Source organism: Schistocerca piceifrons, chromosome X, assembly GCF_021461385.2.
Source record: "Schistocerca piceifrons isolate TAMUIC-IGC-003096 chromosome X, iqSchPice1.1, whole genome shotgun sequence".
NCBI lineage: Eukaryota > Metazoa > Arthropoda > Insecta > Orthoptera > Acrididae > Schistocerca > Schistocerca piceifrons.
This window is the reverse complement of record NC_060149.1, coordinates 45,076,713-45,099,687: the sequence shown is the minus strand read 5'-3', so window position 1 is coordinate 45,099,687 and position 22,975 is coordinate 45,076,713.

Sequence of the window (22,975 nt, the reverse complement as noted above, 5' to 3'; positions counted from 1 at the left end):
TCAGTAGTGAAACCAGTGAGAGAACTATTTCGTAAAATCTTTATCTTCAACAAATTAGAAAACAAGACATTTCATACCAAGCGAAGTAGTCTCACAACCCCACCAGTATATGGTACCCCATCAATAATAACTTGAAAGCAAAAAAAAAAAAAAAAAAAAAAAAAAAATTTGTGTGTGAATACAGTTTCAATCATTTTAGGAAAAAGTCATGAAATCACAAGCATATAGTTTATCAGATAAAATAATTACAGAGAAAAACTAACGTGAGATATTCCGAATATCCCGCTCGGTAATGCGACGGTTAGGCAAAGCACAGCAACTGTTCTGTACGATATCCGATAGTTGATAGTTTACACCTACAGAAGAGTTTGGCGCACATAATTACCCTTTATGGTCATTTAATACATTTAGATAGTCTTCAGTTGGCTCAAACTCACTATCCATTCTATAATAGTAAACTGCAGCCTCCAGTACGGTATTACCACGTTCTTTAGCTCAGGAAGACATAAAAGATTATCATAGACACAAATCAGGGCCCTTAATAAAATAACTAAGCTTGTTATTACTACACTGAAATACTCTTGGACTTATTGTTTGCCACATAAATTTATTATTCGTCTTCATTTAGCAATTGAAGCTCATCGACGTTAAACTCTGCACTCCAGCCTACTTAATATTCTTCACAATAACATAAATTTTTTTCTGGCTGTCTTCTTGCGCACGTAGGTTGTAAGATTGTTGTTAGGTTTTCATATATATCCATTGGTTTGGGTTAAGTCGAGGTTGATAGTCAGCTACAGGAATCTTCGTTTACATATAATGTAAACTGATGGTGGAGGGGGGGGGGGGGGAGAAAGGGAAGGAAAGAAACTACTGATGCTACCTGTATTGCAACTTATGCGGAATCAGCGGCTACGAGTGAAAATTTGCGCCGGAGTGGAATTACAACCCAGGATTTCCTGCTTAATACGCAGTTGCCTTAACCGCCTGCACCAGAAGAACACGTACTTTATCGCACTGGCGCAGACAATCTCAGCACGTCCCTCGGTGGACCCACATTCCCACCAGTCCCCGTCCGTCTCCTCCGTGAGTAGTCGATGCATTGCCCATCGAGGCGAATCAGTTATATGAATGCGCAGTGTCTGTTCTTTCAAACATGGTTATCAAAGTTCTCATTGCAATAAAGTGACTTAATTGACTAGGAAGCACCCTGTTCTGTACTACCTTAGAGTGGTGTAAGTTGATGTTACAGATCCCTTTCTTTGTGGAAGTGACGACTACGTTTATGGATGAAGATACAGTTCTTTTCTTGTCTCTTGTATTAACGCTTCTTGAATTTAATATGCTGTTACGTGTTTGTTAACACCTTCACTGCTAGTGGACTTGTACAATCACTTTGTGGATTACGTGTCAATCTTAGATAACTAGTCGGCATTAGATGGCAGTCTTGTTTTCTAAAATATTGTTGGCTGCTACCTCGTCCAGGTGTAAACGAATTTCGCTGAGGTTGACTTACTTCTCCTTTGCTTACCACATAGCAAAAGCATTGAGAAACTCATAAGAAGCAGTGCGATGCCAGGATTTCAAGGAAATTATTTAACTGTTCTTCCGTCTCCAGAGTCCTTGAACTAGTACCTGTGTATCTAATGTTATATATACAGGCTCTTAGGGCTTTATATCCGTATTTACAACCACACCTCTATCACGAAAACGGAATACAGCCACGTAACAGCATCTACATCGTAAGTTTGCAATTCATACAAAAGTTTTTGGCAGTTAATGAAAAACACCACTTTCAAACTGCACTGCTAATTTCAATATGCGCTTGAGACAAGTAAGATTTATCGCGATAACACAGAATGAGGTCAGTTCATTCGAACTCACAAGTGTGTTCTATCAACTATGACTGGCAAGGATTTTACTCTGCACGGCAACATTGTACAAGAGGCCGTAAGGCGTTGTGACAGATATTTTTGTAGCAGGTTTATACAATCTTCTGCGCATCCTGCCGATAAAACTTTGTTTAAGGTTCACCTTTCTAACAACTGCTTGTATGTGGTCGTTGCATTTTCAGCTGTTCCTATCTGTCCACCCTAAATAATTAGTCAAAAAGGCGGACTCAACACTTGTGGTTTTTGTCAAGTAGCAGAAATGCAATAGATTACCACTGGAACTTACATGAAGACTCTCACACTTATTCAGAGTCATAAGAACTTACGGAGGGTGCTGTGCAACGCAGTTACCAATTCCTCAAAAACACAGATGCTTATCAGCATAAATAACTTAAGTTGTTGTTAGCATATTAAGGAAGGATGATATTATCTCTCCTCTTAGGAAATAAGATTAGACAATGTCTACTTAGTAATGAGCACTACTGGGCGTAAATAATCAATACAACGGCGTAAAATACTGAGAATTCTGGCTCATTGAGTTTCACCGTTACAGGCATAAAAAGCACATACTTTTTCTGAACGACGTTTGTGTCTGAAAAATACGTGTAATAGTTTAAAAGGCCATTTAGTTTTCGTATTCATCAGCCGCCTCTATTTTTGCAGCCAAATGACAGAAACATCGTCTTAGCGGTAACAGTGGGGATACACTCTCAGTAGAGATTATCCTCTAGCCGTGAAAGCCCGGAGGCTGTGGCTGGCTAGCGGAAAGATCATCCGGGCTCGGCTTTTGTGCGACATTTCTCAAACCTCCTCCCTCCTACATCTGTTTCCTTTTTACAGGCTCTTCTTCGCCTCGTGAGAGGGGACAGATGGGCAAAATAGTCGGTTTAGTCATACTTGTATGTAGCCAACACGGCAATCTCACATAGCATAAAGGCTCTGGAAATATCTAGTAGCATCAAAATATTATCGTACAGTGCTTTGGTATAACAGTAACACAAAATCATTTAATTTCCTATTTACATATTATATCTTTCACCGGTTATTCTGTTTAGTTTAATAATCTCTTCTACCTCTTCTTTTCGTGAAACGAACTGCAGTACCACTACGTTCTCTTCCATTATATCTTCGGTTCAGTACACTTAACTTTGGTAACGTGAGAGATGATGCTTATTCCAGAGTTTTCTGTGATTTTCTTGGTAACCGCATTTTTGGTGACTGACACATTCACTGTCATAACAAAGTTTTCTGGCCATGTGCCACTTCTGTATAATGCATTGGTCAAATCTGTTATTCATTCTGTGCCTTTTTCGTCCATAAGTTGAAGTAATTCTATGTGAAGGCTCTCCAGTCCAGGAGATTTACGATCTTCATTTCTTTGTCTCTTATCGTACTTCAGAGGTCAGGATTGAATTTTCACATCCGTCTGATTTTACATCACTTTCAATTTCCGTGTTTAGTTATGGTTTCTCCCTGGTTCTGTATACATTTCAACAGTGACTTCATTGCCACTTGTGATTTCAAAATAGACTGTCAATGTTGTGTGACTGCCTTCACGTTGTCAGACTGTTAATGTATATTTCCATCACCATAATTTTTTGAGCGTATGTTTCTCGTTTTTGAGGGCTGAACGACACCGTTAACATCACCCACATAATTCTTTGAATCTGGAGATTTAGTGAACAGTCAAGTGGAACTCCAGTATCTTGGGCTCAGCCTCATTGTTCTTATTACTTACAATTATAAAGACAGCACAGTTATGTTTGTTCTATTAAGCTCATTGCACCCAAAAGAAGCGAAAACGTCCGAAGTGACTGGTGCCCCTCGCTGTTTGAGTATCAAAGCGTAACTACTCTGGATTCACTCTCTAACCAAGAATTTATGTGAATGAGCACATTCACGTTAATAGAGCAACCTGCTTCAGGGCTACACTCATTATGTACATGGTGTAGGTAATAATGTTGCTCCTTGGAACACTTTTAAGACTGTGGCCTACAGCTAGTCCTGTAATAGAATTTTAAGATACTTCCGTAATTCATTTGGAAATGATAGCCTTGAGTTTATGAATACTTTAGTCTTTTTCTGAAATTAAAAAACTTACTCCGAAGAGGAAAATGTTAAAAAGTGTTTCGAAGTATAACATGCTAATGTACGGAGTAACTAATACGCTATTCAACTTTGAGAGTTCTGCAGTTCAGATAATCTTGTTAGTATTTAATTAGAATCTGAAACTTTATTACTCTATTACACAGCAGTGACTAGCAATTGAAACCAAATTGAGAAAAATTGTTATCACAAACCAACTGCAAGTTAAAAATATTTTTGGACAGAAGCCATTGACAACAAGCACAAATTTCCATTTTCAACACGTAGAGAACTACTGACATTTAAGAAACTTACTTCATTAGCAAATATCGCATATTCTATTCTTAAGATACCTTCCGTCTGAAGATACAAGATGGCGCACGACCGACGACCTATGGGTCAACCGTCCACAAGTTATGTAACTAGTTTTTTATGTACATACAACTTTACTCAAGGTAAAACCCTTAAACTGAAGGATTAACAGTTCCTCGAAATTTAACAGGTTTTATATTTATATTTTGAGAATGTTGTCCATTTTTCCATTACAGAGTTTTATCTTCTTGTAAAATAATGCATATTTATAAAACTAGTTACCAGTTGAATTGGAGATCTCGGAATATTCAGAAACGCTTCAAAAAACACATCATCATGTCATAGAACAACGTAAACAATACGAAATACCCTAAAATGCTTAGGGCGGTTTCTAGAACACATTCCTTCATGTGATTCTACGATCACTCACTATACTTCCCGCGGAAACAGTTGGTATACTTTTAAACAAACTTCGGCTGACGGGTCGATGGCAGAAGCCAACAAACAGTATGTACACTGGTATAACGGAAAAAGTATCTAGGGAGGAATAAAAATGCTTGATGAAGGGAATGGAAGAAGGTACCAGATACGAAGACGCTGGTGGATGTCTGGAAGCTAAGAATGCAGACCACCTTATGATAATGATAATAACAGTGTCAGTGCCATAAACCAAGACGGCCATACTAATTTCAGACCATAGCTGTTAACCAACAAAGAGAAACCTAAGTGAATACGAACACAGATTAATCATGAATCGAGACACCAAACGAGTGTGATAATAGATAGTTTACGAAATATGGACAGATGTGAGAAAAGTATCATCTGCAGGATGAGAAGAATATCAGCAGAAGTTATTTGCTGTTCTGTCTCTGGTCATCAATAATCAATATAGGGCTATGTAATGTGTTTATGTTATGCACAAGATATTCTCAGATGATCACCTGAGTAGTACAGCGGTCATGTAGAGTCGATGGAAAAAACTGCAGTAATGCCTACTGAACGTATATTGTGAGACGTCCATGGTCACCTTCTTAAGCTGAAAACTGCCACATGGCTAAGAAAATATCGAGTGGAGGACTTGAAATAGCGTTTAGAAGCAGCGTGCTTCTCGGTACAGGTGGTGAGTTCAATCTACAGCTATCGAGGGAAGGATGGCCCATGTTGTTATGAGAATATCAAACGACTCATAAATGTAGGTCACGTTAGTTACCACTAAACTCATGTTACAGCAGAATCTTTTCACGAACCAGGTACCTGAAATGAATCGATTTCCGAGATCAGTTTATGTCATCTAAGACTACATTACTACATCCTATACTGTTTCCGCTCGCGAGAGCGATTTATATGAAGCATGCTTTTGCGCAAAATGTATGGACACGGCTTGCAATGAGATAAAAATTGTCAATACATCGCGATTCACCCGGAATCTAAAAGGCAATATTACTAAATAATGAGAAGTAATAAATTACGTTCCATGTTTCCTTGCGACTGCACTTCTCTGGTTGGAGCGTCTCCCAGCAGGCGTTGTCGGCGAGAGGCAAAAGCTTAGTACACAAAAAGCGACGGTCAGAGGCCTGTGCGGCGATGAGCTGGTAATTGAGTTGGGAAGGGTCAGAGGCCGTGTCTCGTGTTTCCAGACAACAGAAGCCTTCCGCAGTGGAACTTCAGCTCTCCAGTATATTCCTTGCTGAGAGAACGGAATAACCTCATGCTAGCAACTAAGTAGCTCTCAAAGTCTGTACGTGCTGCTCTGTGGCAAAGACGTGACTGTATTCTGTTTATTGCTTAATGTTTGATTCATTTACTAGATATAACGTACGAGGTCGAATTAAACAGGTTTTTAAATTATAATCTCCCAAAGAATGAAGTTTCACGTCTTTGAGATTTTCAGTCCGAAGACAGATTTGATGCAATTTTTAATGTTATTTCATCTTGCGCAAGTCTCACCACCCCTACTGCTCCATTCACCCATTTCAGTCTGCTTTCTTCGGTCAGACAACAGTCTTCAGACAGACGTTAGGTATTTTGCTATCCACATAACACAAGTAATCTGATAGCTTTATGGAATCATTTCATAATTTCATTTCCTGGCATCACCCATACTATTCGACTACGTTCCAGTATCTTTGTTTTACTTTTGGTGGTGTGCATATTGCAGCTTTTTCTCTTATTAACTGGGCCTTTAGATCTTTTTCGGTGTATGAAAACATTTTAATGTCATCGGCAAACCTTAAGGATTTTATTTCTTCTTCCTGTACTATTAATATGTACAATCTCCTTACATAACGTCAAACCAGGTATAGGCATGATTAAATTATACACTGTGTAAAACTCCACCAGGCGGCTTCCTCTTTAATTCGCTTCGTCCAGTCCATATTCTCCCAAAATTTGTCATTCTTTTATTTTTCCTGCTATCGAATTCAAGACCAGCATAACACCTATATTTTCCTCTGTCACAACTATGAATAATTTATTTTATCTCGAAGTACAAACCTTCGCTCTCATCAACTTCTGCCGATCTAGGTGGCATACACACTTACACTACAGTGGTGATGTTGGCTTCGTGTCTTTGGTTCAAATGGCTCTGAGCACTATGGGACTTAACATCTGAGATCATCAGTCCCATTGAACTTAGAACTACTTAAGCCTAACTAACCTAAGGACATCACACACATCCATGCCCGAGGCAGAGTTCGAATCTGCTACCGTGACAGCCACTCGGTTCCGGACTGAAGTGCCTAGAACCGCTCGGTCACTGCGGCCGGCCTTCATGTCTTTCTTGGCTACGATAATGCGTTCGCTATGATGTTCATGGAAGCCTATCCACATTCCCAATTTCTTATTCATTGTCAGACCTACTCGTGCACTGGAGATAGTTTGGTATTGATAAACCTGTACTCAACTGACCGAAAGTCTTGTTCCTTCACTATTCCCCACTATGTCAAACTTCAACTTTTATATTTCCCTTTTGAGTCGTCTATCTCCCCTACCCGATCTAATATTCTTTACTCTGATCCGCAGAAGGCTTATTTTCTTTTTCTTGATGACGACAGTCTTCTGAATTGCTCCAATATGGAGATGCGAAAGGGAGAATATTTTAACACCGAAGTATTTTATCCATCAGGATGCAATCATTTTCCTACCACATAGAAGAGTAGCATGCCCGCGGGAAAAACTACCGCTGTAGTTTCCGCTTGGATTAAGCTGTTCGCAGGGCCAGCACAGAAAGGCCGTTTTGGCTGACGTCACAAGACTAGATTAGTCAACCATGCAGACTGCTGCTCTGGTACTACCCAAAACGTCACTTTCTGTCGTTAACAACAACAAAGTCCTATCCATAGAACACCTCCGTTGTGCTTCCTTCTACGGAACGGCTGGTTCAAACCAGCGTCCGGCCATCTTGATTTAGGTTTTCCGGGATTTCCATAAATCACTTTAGGCAAATGCCGGTATGATTCCTTTGAAATGGTACGACCGACTTCCTTCCCCATCCTTCCCTAATCCGATAGGGCCGATGACGTCGCTGTTTGGTCCCCTTCCCCCAAATCAGATACATGTACGGCTACCTGTGTCACTCACTGAAGCGACCTCACCTCTCCAAGGTCCATGGTTAGTGGGGAGGGATGGAGAGCGGTGGGAAGGGGAAGTGTCTGTCATTGATATACAGCATACTGCCTGGTTAATTAATTTTGGTATAGAAATAACGCCTTCAACGAATTTGGTAGCAAGATATTTAATGATACTGTGTGAAAGAAGGAACACTTCACCTGTGAAAGCTGGCAGTCTATAGAGACAATACTGTCTTTAAAGAAATTCAGTCTCTTTTATTGCTGAGGTTCTGCAATTCTGCAAGAGTTTTGATCTCTTCACACACTATTGTTTTCATTTCTGTAAATTGGTTCCCTGTTCTCTTCAAACTGAGGTAACAGCACTAAAGAAACTTACAATTAGTAGGCGTAGAGATGGTGTAGTAAGCGTTCATACCGCGATTTTTCTTTCCACTATGCGTTCAAGTTCCAGTACTTTGTCTGCTTGATAGGCCCACAAACCTTCGTCACCATAGACTCAGTCATAGAAGAAGGAGGCAACAGTACTGACGTATGCTGATAGCCGATTTCTCTCAATTTGTCGATCACAGTCCCATTCGCAAGTCATACATAAGTTAGCTGTGTCTATACTCCCGCCTCAGTTCCCTTCTAAGCGTAGTTGCGTCACCACTGCTCTTAAGGTAATTAAATTTTCACTCTTGCTTCTGACGGCTGCCTGACTTTTGTTAGCCTGATATTGACCATTGCTATGTTTTGTTTTCTAGAAATATGAACACCGTATTCTGTGATTACCAAAGATTCCACACGACAGAAATCTGGTGCATTCCGGGCGAACTTTTTTCTCACATACTTCGCAGTGTTCGTATTAGTGTAGGTCATGCGTCCGATTTCATCCTACATTTCACAACGTCCCACTATCAACTGGATATAACTTCAACAAAATATTAATGAAAACTCATCACCATCATAGTAATTTTTCCAGTCTATGTTTCTATAACGGCACTTATATCACATACATTGTCAGCTTTGTGACTTTTACCTGTGAGCACCACAAGTATGAGTCACTCAAATGAAACTGTTTTTGTAGTCAATGCATTTATTGCGCACCCATCGCTTTCAGCAGTTTTTTACGACAACCCTCCAGTTCATTACAATATGACGTGCTGCAAAATGTTACCACTGGTAAAATTATCATACTGGTTGGAACGAAGGAAACTGAAATTTATCAATTTTTCGTTTTCTGAATCATCACAATTGCTGATCAAAATCGATCTTCGAGCAGTGAATGTGATTTCTGAGGCCTAACCAATATTCCATCCTATAATTAGCAGTCGTAACTGCTAACTTTCAAGCCAAGAAGACTGAGAAAGTCGGCAGAAAGCTTCCCAGACAGATTACGTATATTTATAGGGAGCTATACTGAAATATCCGTCCGAGGGATGTCTCCCAAATGACTCCAAATGATTGTTAGAATAGCCCGATTAACAGTACAATGCTCCCGTCCTAGTAAATTTCAATCACTAACGCCTTTTATGACGACGGCACGTCAAAAATTTCTACCCTCTCTTCTTGGCAAAACCTAAAGAGAACACAACAAAGAATAAGCATTAAATGTTAGGCTGTCTGGAATAGGAATAAGTTTTCTCTTGGCCTAGTAACGTAAGGATTCTGTAAGGAAACATTTTGTAAAATTCGAAAGCAACACCCTTCGCCTTGTTACAAATCCCTTGTACATCCGGCTTTTGGGAAATAAGTATGACGGTAGTCGTTTGACCCTTCGCTAAGCTCTTTCCTTCCGCGGCGAAAGGCGGCCGTTTAGGGTTTTAAGAGACCTCGGACCGCTAATCGAGCTATTTCATTAGCTGCACGCCTGACGATTGCCCCTCGGTACCGCAGGACGAGCAAATTTCGATCAATATGAACACGTGCGTGGGATCAGGTATAAAGTAGGAAGCTATTAGAGGGCTGCATTAGCCCCGCCTACTGCTTCCGCTGCTTCTAGACCTGGAAGCCATACGCTGAAACACCCCACTAACTGGGCGTGAAGTTAAATAACCTTTAATCTTAGTAAGTGGAATTACGAAAGAAATTACCCCAACTGAAGTATGTCACGCGGCTTACTGAAATAGTTGGAACGATCTGTGAAGATTTGCGGTCGTCTGATGGTCGATAATCTTTGGGAGGTTTGGTAGTATACGTTTGTCGTACTGTGCTCAAGTGCTATTTACGGAAGAAGGAAATGAACGTTTATACTGATAAATTTTGCGGCTTCTCTTGTAGCAAGAGTCACACAACGTTCTACATCAAATATTTTTGATACATTGAAGTTATCTGTAATAAAATTTCAGTTGAGGCCATACTCATAGGAGTTGATAAAATAATGCCCTACGTTTGGTTTTATTATAGATAAATGGCGATATGAGAAGATTAACTTTATTTTTGAAAGTTAATCTACATTTCTTGTAACTTGGGAGAAATAATTATCGATGGGATTAATTGTGTCAAATATTTATTTTTTAGGTTAATAATTAACAGAATCAACAGGCAAATGCATTAAAAACTTTGAATGAAGTTTTGTAGAATTGATATCTACGTCGATCGGCTTCTCTAGAAGTATGCGGAAGTTCGTACATGATAAATACGGCTAACGGTGATTTTGACTGATGGAACGAATTGATTAGAATATTATTAACTTCAGGAACATGTCACTAACTTGTTTAACGTGTAGGTAAGTTGAGAACAATTTTGAGTACTTGCTAATCAGTTCGTCCCATTGCATCAACACTATATATGGAATTAAAAAAGCCATTAGTTGATGAAGGTAGTAGTCTAAGGCTCTGCACATAGATTTCAACCCATATAAATGGGCCTTCTTCAGAAGTCTTATTACTTAGAAATAAGTATATACAGATAAATGCAACGTTAACAATTAGGATTTTATAAAAATATTGAAATAAGTCACTACTTACGTTTTACATGCTGATCAAGATGTGCACCAATAGGCTTAGTAATAATTATAATTGGCAATGGTAAAAACAGCCCTCTAGCTTTGCCACAATTAAAATAATACACGTATGTTGTGTTTTTATATAATCCTAATTTTTTTAACGTTGCATTTATCCTTATATATTTATTTCTAGATACTGATACACTTAAAGATCGCCCATTTATAGGGGTTGAAACCTAGGTCAAGAGCTTTTGACTGCCACTTTCTGCAACTGGTGCCTGTTTTTATTCCATATATTACATTTGCACAGTTGCTGCAGCTTCATCATTACTATCAATTCTTCGTGAATGTTTATATAAAAACCGTGGATTCAACGGTTATTGACATAGCTGCAGTAAACCGACGTGCCACTACTTAGCACATTCACGTATAAATTCCTTAGGAAAACACATTATAAATGCAATTCGCTTCACTATCGAACAAACAAAATTGTAGTAGATACCGGGTTGACTGGACTTCCTTTTAGGTTGGAGACTACCTACACTGTTTATTCTGTAGACTCAGTGAGGAGATCCTCGATAAAGTGGCAATTATCATCTGAAGAAAAGTACTTAATACCTAAGTATGAAGCAATTTTTAATATCCCTTACGCAGATAGCGAGTGACATGCTCTTCATGGATGCGGTGTAAGTACAATATTTTGAATCTGTTTTCATTGCAAATTGACACATAACATGTAAATATCATGTGAATATATAAACGTGAAACTAATGAAGATGATTTCTTGGCTTTGTAGTCAGACATAGCAAAGACAGACAAACATAAGAAAGTCCTTACATGAACAGTTTACATTAATGTATCGAAGTTGAACGGATGTCATATATTTAATAGAACCGGTTTTGTGTGATACTGTTACTAATATACGAAGGGGATCAGGGATAAAATATGGGGTGTCAAAATTATCTGTAACATGTGCAGACACCATACTTCAATTATAATAACCGAAGGACACTAAAGTGAAGCCGTCTTTGGCAAAGCAGTGAAACAGGTTCTTAGCTTCTACCTGAAATAATTCAGTGTCTACATAGAGCAGGCTGTAATGGAAACCACGGCTAAATATAGGAATGAAGTTTCAGTTCAGAGAAAATACAGAAAACTCTATATTTGCAAATATTACTACTGACCTGTCAGAGACGGCAAAGTATTAGGTGAACAGAATGTATAGGCAACTGAAAAGAGATTATTACATCAACATTAATAAAAGCAGTTTAAGTGTACACTTGGTCAACCACGGGGAAATGAAATTGTGCCATGGTAATTCGTTGACAGACATGATTGTCGTGGAAAGACAAGCAAATGGAAACCCTCGAGTGGTTCACAAGTATAGAGGCTCGTAATGGGAGACTTTTCTGACATAAACAATGTTTCCAAGAGTGTTCCAGCGGTTAATACTCTGTAACTGAAGAATCAACAATATCCTACAAGTAGATTAATAGTTTGTACAGCAGTATATATGTAGAACTCCTATATTTACAGACGCGGCACTAAACACTAACACATATCTCAGAAAAACAAAAACCGCAAACTATTTATATTTGTTTCTAGTGCGAATTCCTTCACGTGGTTCTAAAGTAAGTCACTACATTGAAACACCGAACCGGGTACGTCACATGTCTATAAGTACACTATCTTCCATGTGCAACACTGACCCCCATATAAGTTGTAGGGGATGAAAAATGGAGACGTAGCTTTCATGTTTAAAAGTAAATTACTTCGAAACGCCTTAAGCATTCATAACAAATAAACTGTACACTGACAGCGCTTCAGCATTACTAGCGAAGGTCAGCATCATATTTTTAATTAAATCAATATAATTCGAATAATGAGCTTGTATGTGGACCCTGATGCCTAAAGACGCATTTAAGTATAGAATAATTTCGAAAACAACACCTTTAACGTCAGTATTGGATAAGAAATCAAAACAGCTATGGGTAGATGCATAAATCTTCGTCGTTTCAGATAATTAATGTTGAATGTCGTCCGCAGCTCGTGGTCGTGCGGTAGAGTTCTCGCTTCCCGCGCCCGGGTTCCCGGGTTCGATGACCGGCGGGGTCAAGGATTTTCTCTGCCTCGTGATGACTGGGTGTTGTGTGATGTACTTATGTTAGTTAGGTTTAAGTAGTTCTAAGTTCTAGGGGACTGATGACCATAGATGTTAAGTCCCATAGTGCTCAGAACCATTTGAACCATTTTTTTGGCTCAAATGGCTCTGAGCACTATGGGACTCAACTGCTGAGGTCATTAGACCCCTAGAACGTAGAACTAGTTAAACCTAACTAACCTAAGGACATCACAAACATCCATGCCCGAGGCAGGATTCGAACCTGCGACCGTAGCGGTCTTGCGGTTCCAGACTGCAGTGCCTTTAACCGCACGGCCACTTCGGCCGGCGAACCATTTTTTTGTTGAATGTCGCGAATTGTGTCACATTCATCATAGTGTTAAGCAAATAAGTCACAACTAACAGTTGCCGCAATAAACAATTATCATCAAGCACAAGCTAGTGAAATTGTAGTCCTAATTGATGTACAGACCTAAAATTTTCAGAGGATAAAAGTTTATTACTACATTACATTACATTTATCGTTTTCCATTTACTCTTCTTAGCCCCTGAGAGCCTCCTTATGAATAACAAGAGATATCGTGCGAGATGTCTTCGTACAAAGCAATGAAATTACCACAACGAAATAGTTCACAAATAACACGGCGGAAATGAGAGGTATGTATATATTCAAACGCTAAGTTTTATCAACAGTATGTACAGTTCTCGTATATTGTGCGTTTTGCAATGGTAAATGAACGGCCAAGTAAATGAAGGTCAGTTGATTGTATGGACTAACTAAAGTAAAGCACTCCATCTTCAGACCACAAGTGGCCCATCAGGACCATCCGACCGCCGTGTCATCCTCTGCAGAGAATGCGGGTGGGAGGGGCATGTGGTAAGCACACAGCTCTCCCTGTCGTTATGATGGTTTTCTTTGACAAGAGCCGCTACTATTCGGTCGAGTACCTTCTCAATAGGCATCACGTGGTTGAGTGCACACCGAAAATTGGCAACAGCGAATACTGGCGCAGATGGTCACCCATCTCATTGCCGGCCACGCACGAAAGCGGTTTACGTCGATGATCTGACGTGAACCGGTGTATCCATTGCGTCGTGATCATTTAGCAATACATGAGAAGGAGGAAGTAATATGTAACCCCATTCTTCTTAGAATGCAGACTCTCTAAATGTCAGCTGTAAAAGTCTTTACTTCTAGTGTCGCCGCTGGTGTCTGTTGAGCATTTTCGTAACGCTTTTCCTTCGAGTAAACGATCCTGTGATGAATAGTACCGCTCTTCGTTGCTTCTTCTCTCTGTTTTCTATTAATCATATCTCTTAAGCGTTTTAGATTGATAAAAAGACCTGAAGAATCGGTCGAGCGACTGTATTATAAGCCACTGCCTTCGTGGATGACTTACATCTCCTTAAGCGTCTCCCAGTGCATATCCGCCTAGTATCTGTTTTTCTGACTATTTGTGGCCTTTCCACTCTAGGTCGCTCCGGATGGCCACTTACAGATATTTTACTGTATTCACTGTTTCGTAAGACTTTTCGCTTACAGCGTAACGGAACAATAATTGATCTGTTCGCCTCAGTGCCGGCCGCGGTGGCTCAGTGGTTATGGGAGCTTCAGTCCGGAACCATGCGACTGCTACGGTCGTAGGTTCCAATCCTGCCTCGGCCGTGGATGTGTGTGATGTCCTTAGGTTAGTTAGGTATAAATAGTTCTAAGTTCTAGGGGACTGGTGACCTCAGATGTTAAGTCCCATAGTGTTCAGAGCAATCTGATTTTGTTCGCCTCAGTGTGCCTAATGAGTTACATTTTTTTGTACGTGTGATGTCAACTGTAAATCCCTGCAACAATCGTCGATCCTCTAAATGTCTTTCTACATTACGCTACAGTCTTTTGGCGTTGCATCTTCCCAGAGACAACAGCACAGCTCTCGAATAGCCTCCTGACATCTCTAATGTTATTCGCTAGATCATTATTATACATTGTAAATATTAGCAGGGTTATAACAGTCTTTTGGGAAATTCCCGAAATTACTCTTACATTTCTGGACTTTGTTCCGTTAAGAAGCACGTGTGTAGTTGTGCCAGCAAGGAAATCCTGTATACGACCACAAATCTGTTCATATATAATGTGAGCTTGCATGTTGTTCAGTAACCGATAGCGCGGGTCTGTACCGAATGCTCTCTGGAATACAAGGAACAGTGCATCAACCACAATGCCCTAGTCTGCGGCGCTCTGAATCTCTTGGGTGAAGAGTGTTGGCTCATTTTCACCAAATCTGTTTGTTGAATCGGTTTTTAAGTTTATAGAGGAAATTTGTGTCCACTAAGAACGTTATACTGCGTTACCACGAAAGATGTTTCACAATTCGGCAATTCTGGGCAACTTGAACCATCGAACTTGCGGATGTGGGGAGACCTGAGCGCCTCAACAGTACATATAATTGCATCATTGGTGCAGATAAGACTGAGGGGTATCGGTGGAGAGGCCAGACTGACTCATGGTTCCTGAAAAATGTCAGCAGCCCTTTCGGTAAGTGAAGGGCCTAAGTCCGAATGACTGACCGATCTGCGCTTGTAACGTTGGACAAAGAGGTCTTCCTATGCTTGGGCTGCGAACGACTGAAAACAAGTCGAAACTACGGATGTGTTTTTCTTCCCCGAGGGCTTAATGGTAATGAAATCCCCATGGGTAACAGAGGTAAAATAGTTACTCATTCGGATATCTGGGTGGGGCTGCTCAGAAGGATATCGTCATAAGCTTAACCAAGTGTGGCATTCAACTGGACGGAGCGTGGAAGGTTAGATACCTTAATCGGTTAGATGAGTTAGAGAATTTAAAAGTGAAAATTGATAGTTTGAGCTGGGATACGCCGGGAGGTAGTGAATTGCAGTCGTAGGAAGAACAGGACTTCTGGTTAGGTCAGTGCAGGGTTCCGAACACAAAATCTGATAGGGGTAATGCAGAAGTAGGTCTAATAATTAATAAGAAAGTATGAAGGCTACCAAGCTACTGTGAACAGCATAGTGAACGCTCTGTCGTAGCCAAAAGAGGCACGAAGCCAACACCCATCGCAGTAGTAAGAGCTAAGTTGCTAAGTAGATCTGCAGATGACGAATAGATTACAGTAATGTATGAGAGTCGATCAAAAAGTTTCCTCTGAAGACGTTGCTGCAGCGTATATCCTACGTAACGCGACTTCTGTTTGGGTATATAAACACCGACATGTAAGTAAGTGATCATTGTGGCATTCGTGTCTTTCCGATGTGCTTGCGGTAAAAGCGGACGTGCGAACTACGAACTACGGCGACGTTATTACCAAGTTATTTCAAACAAGACCGACGTTCTGTTGTTCTTATCTTGACTGTCGAAGGACAAATACCGGCAGACATCCAAGAGTGTCAATAGGGCAGCATGTCTGTCGAAAAATGCAACGAGTAATGCACCCCATATCGTAAATGTAGTAACGCAGAACTTACGCCAACTGAAGTGGTTGACACTCGAGCGGCCGCTCTATATTCTGATCGATCCCCGTGCGATTATCGCGCTTCGGTCCCTTAAAGAGGGCCTTGAAGGGTCGACGATTCCTGTAGGACGAGGACGTGCAGCACGCAGCCACAGACTTCCTCACGCAGCAGGACGCGATGTTTCGTCAACCGGGCTACTTCATCCTAGTGCGTCGGTGGGATGATTGTCTCAACGCTCACTCCGATTTTGCTTCACTGACATACCGTTTCTGGAGTGTACGACTTTCGAACGGAAACTTTTTGAAACCTTCTTATATGGCGAGGAGAAGGAAAATGTTCATACAGGTAGTTACTGTTTAGTCACTGTTAACACTTGGTTTAATAATAATGAAAGCTAGTTGTATACATGGATATGATCGGCGGTGACTGGAAGGTTTCAGAATGATTATGTAAGATTGAGGTTTAGAAACCATATATTAGACTACGAGCCATTTCTAGGGGCGGGTGTGGACTTTGACCATAATTTATAGGTTATCAATACGAGACCACGACTGAACAAATTGTGAGATGACTGGGAAGTAAGGAAATGAAACCGGCAAAACTGAAGGAACCAGATGTTTTTGAGTTTATGAGAGGGTGGGTCAGGCTGTTTTGGAATGAAACAGCGAAGATGAATACAACTAACAAATGTGTAGCTGGGAGAGACGAAACTGGAAAGGGAAATGTAAAAGGGAAATACAATTGAGGAAAGTATTATGTACGGGAAACAAGAAGGATGTGAAAATGAGATGGGAGTCATCGTGCTGAGTGTAGATTTATATAGATCAAAGAATGACGTAAGAGAACACAAGGACCCTGGAGCTGACGACAATCCCTCAGAACTGTTGCACAATTAAATACTAATTAATTGCTGGAATAAAATTCTGTTATATACACGGAGAGACTCCGTCAAGTGGGGCGCGTCTGCTGGCTACATAACGGGGTCGTTATGCCCGAAGTTAATACAAGCTTGGTGCTCGTGTGACTTGACAACAGTGCGGAGCAGAAAGAATGCTACTCTATAATTAGGCTAACTGCAGTAGCTGCACCTAGAGGTAAAGGTATAACTTTCAGGGTGGAAACTGCGCATAAAAAAACTTTCTGAAACCGCGAAGTTTAATACTACAGTAGCCGACAGCGCTGACAGACTTAGAAATCCAGAGCACATTCGGTTACCTGTGATGGTGGGATAGAGTCAACACTTGCTACAAAACCTTTGCCATCGTCACGCTCATTCTCGGAGTCAGACCCTCCCATACTACTCTACAAACTCTAATTATGTTGTAGGTTGGTCTTGTTAATTCAAAAAGTGTCTACAAGCTGCTGCCAACTTGGAGTCCCTGCTGCAAGTCTACAGTCGTCCAGCCACTGAGAAGACCTCTGATTTGCTAGCCACAGTCCTGCTGGTCACAACGGCGACTGACTGAGACTGGGGATTAGGCTGATCTCCCATGGGTGAAAAACCAATCTGCCCATCTGCAAGCTGTTCGTCTTGGGAGCTGGGCACAAGTTTCACCACTACCGGAGCATTACAATCACTACCTCACGTACCGTACGATAAGACGGCCATTCAGGCTGTCCTTCGCGTGGCTGTCTTCACGCCATCCCGACAACCGACTACAGGGGTACGAAGTATTCTGGGATCGAGAGTGCTGAGTTTCTGACAGACGTCCACAATCACGCTGGGCTGCAGAGATGTACTGCCGCCGCACCCTCTTAAGTGCCACTACTGACCACACATAACGCCAGGAACTACGCTGTTCCAGCTCCTCGTCGGGCACTGGCGTGCCACCTGACACTTTCAAGCAGTGTGAGATCAGTGCAGTCCCTGGTAGGTAGCTCCCGGAAGAAGATGGAGTCATTGTAAAACAGTATACGCCAATAAACGTTTTTTAATGAAATGAAGTTTCATTAGCGCTCTGGCGCTCCTGAGTATAACTCACTCACGCTCTTTGATCGCCCTTCGGGTAACATCGGGGTAATATTATCCGAAGGTCGAGTCATAATACTGGTGTCAAAATGTGGAGCTGCCAAGTAATACAGATGTCGGCAGTGCTTGTGGCAAAACACACTAGCGTCAGAAAGTCGATCTGTCATGTTGCGTGGTTCCAAGAGAACTTCCAGTCCTACACGTTGAGCGCCTGCTGCGCTGCCGTCGGCTGGCGCTGTCATCGACGAGTCAAAAAATGGTTCAAATGGCTCTGAGCACTATGGGACTCAACTGCTGAGGTCATTAGTCCCCTAGAACTTAGAACTAGTTAAACCTAACTAACCTAAGGAGATCACAAACATCCATGCCCGAGGCAGGATTCGAACCTGCGACCGTAGCGGTCTTGCGGTGCCAGACTGCAGCGCCTTTAACCGCACGGCCACTTCGGCCGGCCATCGACGAGTCACACTCGTACATCAGCAGCCACTGCCATCTGTCATCATGCGAAGTGGTGAGTGACCAATTGTTTTTGGCCTGTTTTCTTTCTACTTTGTTTTGGGATCATGTTGAGACGGAAGGATCTTCATAGTAACTTGAAAGTGACATTTTATAAGTCATAAGAGCCTGCAAAAGTGCCACAGATTCGGGGTAACAGTAGGTTAGAATATTTAGGCTACGTGCCAGTTTTATAATTTATTAGGGCAAGAATTACCATGTACTAAGGCAGTTTCTGTAACACGTGAAACTCGTAAACGATTTGGTCATGAAGCACTGCAGTGATGAACGTCTAGCTGGGCTATAATACGGTGAAAATATTAATATATCTATTTTTCGTTACTGATACGGTTTCGGTATAAAGGGCTTCTACGTGTTCTGAAATGTAGTTCAAAATAGAAGTTACACAATGACCAGTAACGCGTCCAGTAAGGCTGAGTGAAACCGTTAAAATTTTATAAATCAGCTAGCCCCGTTACTACAGGGTAAAATGGAACGGGGCCAGACCAGCAAATAAATGGAGCGAGAATTGGAAGCACTACGTGAAGCAAGTGACCTGACGCAAGCACAAGGAGGGGATACGAAGTCCTTAGCATGCTTATTGCATCTATTTATCTTATGGTGGGTAGTCACATTACACATTTTTCGGGGAAATATATATGAGGCTGTGTCAGCTTTTCTGGATGATGTTAAGAAAGTAGCTTGGTTAGAAAACTGGTTCGATTCAGCTAAGTTACCGTTAACATGTGACGCTGAAACGTATGTCACATACAATAAAAAAAGTTAGTGAGGAACAAACGTGTAAGCAGCTGGCTGAAGGAGTAACCCACTGCTACCGCTCGAAATATAATTTTTTACATAAAACATCAAGCGGTTAACGCAAAAACATAATGAGTCGGTAGAGAGATTCTCTGACAGAATTCGTAAGCTAAACTTTCAGACTTATGAATTGACGCACAAGGCAGAGGCAATTAGCGTCCTCTTGCCGGAAGCAAGGGTAAGAATGAAGAATCCTAATTATTTGTACTCTGCTGTCAGAATTGCCATACAGTTACAGGAAACAGCGTAGTGAGTGAGGTTTTTCCTCCTCTGATGTTAAATGCTACAGGTACTGACAAAATGGACATGTGAAGAGGCAGTGGCGTCAACCACGGTTGTCTGAATATGGTAAGGCAGTATATAAGCTGCGTAAATCCGAAATTGTAAGTAGGAGAAGCACAAAAAGAAAAAAGTGTTCGTTGAACGCAAACGGGAATGCGTTGTCCATTGAGGATCATTCCCAATAAAGCAGTACACTTCTAGGACGAATGCCGAAATCGATTGTTCCTTGATTGGCATAGTAGAGAGTGAGGTGCATAGATTATTGGCAGACACTGGTACAAAGTGTGGAACTGTTAGGTAGGAGGTGATTTCAGTCTCTACAAAATAGGTTACTTGGACTGTATAACAATGAATCAACGCTCAAGGCGTGGTAACTTCCCAATGTGCTCCTTAAGCTTTTCCGTGATCACTGGGAACAATATTGCTCACTTTTAGCATTGGCCCTGAAAAGTTTAAGGAGAACATTGGGAAGACACCACGTGTTACATATATTAAGTGTTTGTAAATGGCTGTATTTACCTAATTTTGGGGTGCTGAATACACTGGTAAAATCAGTTTTTCTCTATGACTTCACAGTTCCTAGATACACAGTAGAATAAAATATGGTAATAGCGAAAAGTGACACAATTAAGTCAAACAAAAATACACACTCAGAACGTTAGGAATCAATATTATTTTGTATGTATACATGGGCATGATGCCAATAAAAGGTCCAAATTAGTTCGGAAGATATTTCCACCTTCAATCGTCTTTGGTTTCTGAAACATTCGGCGTAGGAGCTCTTCTTTTGTTTGCCGTTTCTTCACTTCCCCTAACAATGCCACAGCAATAGTCACCCACCATCAAAGGGTTCCAATGGCCTTGGTAACGGTGTTCGACGATACAAATGTCTTGGTGAAAGCATTCACCATGCTCATCGCTTATGGCTCCCAAATTTCCCGCGAAGGAATCAAGGTAACAATGTGAAAAGGGAATTTTAAGGGATATTTATACCCCATGTTTTTATAGTTTTCCTACAGATTATTCGTAATGGTAACAAAGCTTTTGTCTTTTCTGTTACCTAAAATGCCCTTCACAATTGTTTTAAAAGAAGACCAAGAAGCTAATAGGATATCTGTGAGTTTGGTATGAAAGGATGCATCTTTCAGCAATTTTCTTATTTTTCGTCCAATAAATATACCCTCTTTCAGCTTAACCTCACTTAATTTGGGAAACTTTTCTTTTAAGTAATTGAAGGCCTCACCTTCTTTATCCAGAGCTTTTAGAAAGTTCTTGATAAGGCCCAACTTCATATGAATGAATGGCAAAATGATTTTACCGGGCTCAACCAATGGGGTATTGTTTTCATTTACGTTTCCACGAAAATATGACTTCCTTATTGGCCATTCCTGGACTATACAGTGGTTCTTGGTGTCACGGCTGTCCCAAAGGCACAAAAAAGCAGCAGTATTTCGTGAATCCAGCCTGTAAACCTGTAAGGAGTGCAACAACTTTTGAATCACACCATAGCTTCCGTTCATGATCCTTACATTTGATTGCCTCTAGCAGCAGTGCCATGGTTTCATAAGTTTCTTTCATGTCCACTGTGTAAGCCATAGGTACCGATAGAAATGCATTGCCATTATGTAGTAGTACTGATTTCAACCTGGTTTTACTGGAGTCAATAAACAGTCGCCACTCCTGTGGATTATGTGGGCGACATAGCTGCATCATCAGACCATTGACATTTCTACATACACACATTGAATTCTGCATGTCGAAGTAATGAGCGAAGGAAGCACCTCTTGACTTAAAACAGGAAATTTTTGTCCCTGGAGCTAAAAGGTTCCGTTGTTGCCATTTTTCTCAGTGGAAGTTTTAAACACAAATATACTCCTGGAAATTGAAATAAGAACACCGTGAATTCATTGTCCCAGGAAGGGGAAACTTTATTGACACATTCCTGGGGTCAGATACATCACATGATCACACTGACAGAACCACAGGCACATAGACACAGGCAACAGAGCATGCACAATGTCGGCACTAGTACAGTGTATATCCACCTTTCGCAGCAATGCAGGCTGCTATTCTCCCATGGAGACGATCGTAGAGATGCTGGATGTAGTCCTGTGGAACGGCTTGCCATGCCGTTTCCACCTGGCGCCTGAGTTGGACCAGCGTTCTTGCTGGACGTGCAGACCGCGTGAGACGACGCTTCATCCAGTCCCAAACATGCTAAATGGGGGACAGATCCGGAGATCTTGCTGGCCAGGGTAGTTGACTTACACCTTCTAGAGCACATTGGGTGGCACGGGATACATGCGGACGTGCATTGTCCTGTTGGAACAGCAAGTTCCCTTGCCGGTCTAGGAATGGTAGAACGATGGGTTCGATGACGGTTTGGATGTACCGTGCACTATTCAGTGTCCCCTCGACGATCACCAGTGGTGTACGGCCAGTGTAGGAGATCGCTCCCCACACCATGATGCCGGGTGTTGGCCCTGTGTGCCTCGGTCGTATGCAGTCCTGATTGTGGCGCTCACCTGCACGGCGCCAAACACGCATACGACCATCATTGGCACCAAGGCAGAAGCGACTCTCATCGCTGAAGACGACACGTCTCCATTCGTCCCTCCATTCACGCCTGTCGCGACACCACTGGAGGCGGGCTGCACGATGTTGGGGCGTGAGCGGAAGACGGCCTAACGGTGTGCGGGACCGTAGCCCAGCTTCATGGAGACGTTTGCGAATGGTCCTCGCCGATACCCCAGGAGCAACAGTGTCCCTAATTTGCTGGGAAGTGGCGGTGCGGTCCCCTACGGCACTGCGTAGGATCCTACGGTCTTGGCGTGCATCCGTGCGTCGCTGCGGTCCGGTCCCAGGTCGACGGGTACGTGCACCTTCCGCCGACCACTGGCGACAACATCGATGTACTGTGGAGACCTCACGCCCCACGTGTTGAGCAATTCGGCGGTACGTCCACCCGGCCTCCCGCATGCCCACTATACGCCCTCGCTCAAAGTCCGTCAACTGCACATACGGTTCACGTCCACGCTGTCG